The sequence below is a fragment of the Elephantulus edwardii genome, unplaced genomic scaffold (assembly GCF_000299155.1).
Source record: "Elephantulus edwardii isolate Elephantulus edwardi_28Jun2011 unplaced genomic scaffold, EleEdw1.0 scaffold00181, whole genome shotgun sequence".
NCBI classification, from domain to species: domain Eukaryota; kingdom Metazoa; phylum Chordata; class Mammalia; order Macroscelidea; family Macroscelididae; genus Elephantulus; species Elephantulus edwardii.
In genome coordinates, this window is record NW_006399931.1 from 2,009,203 (window position 1) to 2,013,303 (window position 4,101).

At 39.4% G+C, this 4,101-nt stretch overlaps 1 pseudogene; it reads right to left on the bottom strand.

The window, feature by feature from the left end:
* Window positions 1-1,087: 1,087 nt before the first annotated feature.
* On the bottom strand, window positions 1,088-2,262 carry LOC102857466 (annotated as a pseudogene).
* Between the last annotated feature and the right edge of the window lie 1,839 nt (window positions 2,263-4,101).

The window sequence follows — 4,101 nt, forward strand, 5'->3', positions numbered from 1 at the left end:
GGGTCTCTTCCGGGTCCCTCTCACGGCGTTCCCCGGTCTGGCGGCGGCGTTCCCCTGGTCTGGCGTGCATTCCCACCGGCTGACGGCGGGGTGCGTTCCCCCGGCTGGCGGCAGCGTTCCCGGTCTGGCGGCGGCGTTCCCCCGGCCTGGCGGAGGTCTCTAAATTTAGATGGATGTACTAAAAGTTGTCTGTTGGTTCTCATGAACTTGTGTTAATTTTCTTCAGCTTTGAATTCAATTTGTGTATGAGCAGTATGTTATGGTTGATACCTGGCCTTGACCGGTGCTGTTGATCATCTCCACTGCCACTTTCCACAGATGTGGTCAATTTTATTTTTGTGTCTTCTAGCTGGCAAGATTCATGTGCATAGTCATTGTGTATGTGGGATTTTAAAAAAGAGTTTTGTCAATGAATAAATGATACAAAATTCTATCGGGATCTCAAGTCTCACTTCTGTCACCAAAGCCATGTTTTCCAACTACCAATCCTTCTTCTGTTTCCAACTTTTGCATTGCATATTCAGTCAGTTTAAGAGTGTAGAAATTAGTAGAATTCTTTTTTTCTTTGTCTTTGGCTTTAGTAATTGGTGTATATATTTGAAGAATAGTTGTATTAACAACTAAAAACTCTTGTATTATTATGGTATTTATACTGTCACTGACAGCATTGTCTTTCAGGACAAATCTTGAAATGTTCTTTTTTTTACCTTTAAAATTTAGTTGTATTTATTGTTCAAATACACCTTAAAATATAGTGTTTGAAGAATTTCCTCCAATTATGATTCTAAAAATTATTTTGTACAAAACACTTTACAATAATATCATTTTATTAAGGATTTACAAAATGATCAAAATATTACCAAGGAAAATAAAAATAACAAAGACAAAATTATAGTTTTTATACTATATTTATAAGACATAATTTTTAAAGTATATATGTTTAGCTAAACAATAATACAGTAATATTTAAATAAATCCATTTGTTTTATACAAATGAAACACCCTAACACAGTAGAATTTCCTAATGCCTTAGAGAGCACCAATTTGATGCTTTGAGTTTTAATGTGTTGGTAATAAATTTTTAAACTCAAGCCAATTTAGAAATGTCTTCGTATTTAATTCCTTCAACTCTGTGTCCTTATAAAAGACCATTTTTAATAACCATGGTAGCCAAAAAAGTCTTCTCATTGATGTATTCTAGGGTGCCTTCATTTCCTCTGTAGTCTCCATTTAAAACCAGGATTCTTTTTCCTGTGGCTGGTATTACAGTCTCTAAATGAGTTTGGTCAAGTTTCAGCTTGTCTCCAGAATCAAGTATCTTTACAACAGCTGTATACTTATGTTTCAGTTACTTCCTTAACAATATCCTTTTTCTTATGATATTTCTCCCCAAGTTTTTTGGTTCTAATTTTTATGGTGATTTCAGGAGGTAGCCAGCAGTCTGTACAAGCAGTTCTTTTCTTTTCCTCTTCAATTTCCATGCTTTCATTAAGTGCAGATTTCTTTTTCATCTTTTTTTTTGACTGAGCAGAGCTATGGGAAGACTCTTTTCAATTCACAGATGCTGTGCTCCCAACTGTCTACATTGCATTTGGCCCTAGAACACTTGATTTGGATGATACTGAGACTGCTGAACTCCATGCCCCTTTATTAAAATTAAATACAGCTTTATCTTCTTATTTTTCTCTGCTTAATTCCATAAAAGCAGGGGCTTCCTGTTCTTTGCCTTCCAGACCTCTTCTCACTTGTTTAAAAAATTTGGCAGTTTTTTCTTCATCGTCAAGGTCCTCCTTTCTTCCCCTCTAGTTTCAGTTGCCAGTGCATAGTTTCTGGGGCTCTGTCTATATACTGAATAGATCAACCTTTTGGTGTTTCATCCACTTTGCATAAGCCTTCTCTGCCCAGCCACTTAGTAAAATCAGTCAGTTTCCCATTGAGTAGCATTCATACGGATGTGCTCTCGATGTATGTACTCATTATATTCAATGTTGTGTGCACTCGCTTGGTGCCAAAATGTCTCCTGAAAATACCTAGAAAAGAATTTCAAAATTCCTCTGCAAAATAATCCATAAATTGTTGAGGATCTCCTGAAGCCAGTGAGAGTTGTTGTTGATGAGATTCGGACGTATAATGACACTGAAAGCTGTTCTCACCTTGGCACTGCTTTGGGCACATTTGACAGTACCAGTGAAGCTTCTGAAGTCCCTTGGATTTGATCTTGTTGGCAGTGACCTTGGGAATAAGGAAATCTGACTTCCCCATTGCAAAACCAACAGCTAATAACTCTCAAAGCCTAGTTCCTAGGTAGCCCTTGAAATGTTCTTTTTGATAGTGAACATGAGATCATTCTTCTTCAATTTGTCATTCTTGGCATGTTAGATAATATGGAGTGTCTGATTAAAACTGGTCAATATCAGTACATCTCAGCTCACTAATACCTTGACTGTCAATCTTTTTGTGTTCCATTTCATTTTTGACAACTTACCTTTTCCTTGATTTATACTTTGCATATTCACTGTTTCAATTATTAAGGGGTGTTTGCAGCTGTTTTTCCTCGTTTTGCATCATGCTATAGCAACAAGTGAAGGTCTTTTCGTTAGGCAAAACCTTGACTCCATCCTTGTCATTAAGATAGATTCTTCTTTAATGAGGTAGCTCTTCTCAGTCATATTTTGAATGCCTTCCAAGGAGTTCCTCTCTGAGTACTATATTGAGCACTGTTTGGATGTTATTCAGAGGATTTTTTTATTGTGAGCAATGTTCGAGTGTTACTCAGAGACCTGTTATTTCAGAAGTGAATGGCAAGCCCTACTTCCTAGTCTACCTTAGCCTGAAAGTTCTGCTGAATTCTGTGTACAATGAGTAACTCTGTTGGTATGTAAAATACCAGGAACAAAGTTCCTAGTGTCACAGAACATGCAAGCCACTGCACTATAGCAAACTGACAGATGAATGGTAGTTATTACATAGTTGTTGTTGTTATGTGCCGTCGAGTCGTTTGCGACTCATAGCGAACCTATGTACAACAGCCCTAAACCCTGCTCTATCCTGTGCCAATCACACTGCCTCTGACACACCCATCCCGATTACCCCAGTCACTGAATCAACCATCTCATAGAGGGTCTTCCCCTCCTGCGCCGTCCCTCCACCCTCCCAAGCATGATGTCCCACTCCAAGGACCTGTTCCTCCTTGCAACATGCCCAAAGTATGTCAGATGAAGCCCCAGAATCCTTGCCTCCAAGGAATTGCTTGGTTTAATCCTCTGCAGGATGAAACTGTTTTCCTAGCAGTCCATGTTATACTCAATACTCTTCTCCAGTACCACAGCTCAAAGGCATCAATTCTCCTTCTGTCCTCCCTAGTCATTGTCCAACTCTCTGATGTGTAACAAGTGATTGCAAATACACAGACTCTTTATTAATTACTTGCTAGACATTAATGGCAGTTTCCAATGGCACAGGAGGTAACTGTTAGGTTGCTAACCAAAAGTTGATGGTTTGAAGCCACTATACACCATGTGGGAGATAAATGGGACAGTTGGCTTTCTTAAAGATTACACCCTTGAGAAGCCTATGTGGTAATTTTCCTTTGTCCTGTATGGTATATGAATTGGAATTGATTCAGCTGCAATGGATTTAGACATCAATGGCTTTTGTAGATGCATTGCACTGGGAAAATCTGCAGTTGAGACCTCTCCAAATTATTGAGGAGTAATGATGTCAGTTTGAGAACTAAGGTGCATCTGATTTAGGCCATGGTCTTTCCAATCCCTTATTTGCGTATGAAAACAGGACAATGAATAAGCATGACAGAAAAAGAATTGATGCCTTTGAGCAGTGGTGTTGGCGAAGAGCACTGAACGTCCCACGGACTGTGAAAAGAACAAACAGATATACCTTGGAGAGGGGTGCTGTTGGAGTGCTCTTTGGAGGCAAGAAAGATGAGGCTTCACCTCACATGCTTTGGATATGTTGCGAGGAGGGGCTATTATTCCTTGGAGAGGGACATGATGCTGGGAAGGGTGGAGGGTCAGTGAAGGAGAGGAAGACCATCAACACGCTGCATTGATACAGTGACTGCTGCAATGGGCTCTTGTGTAT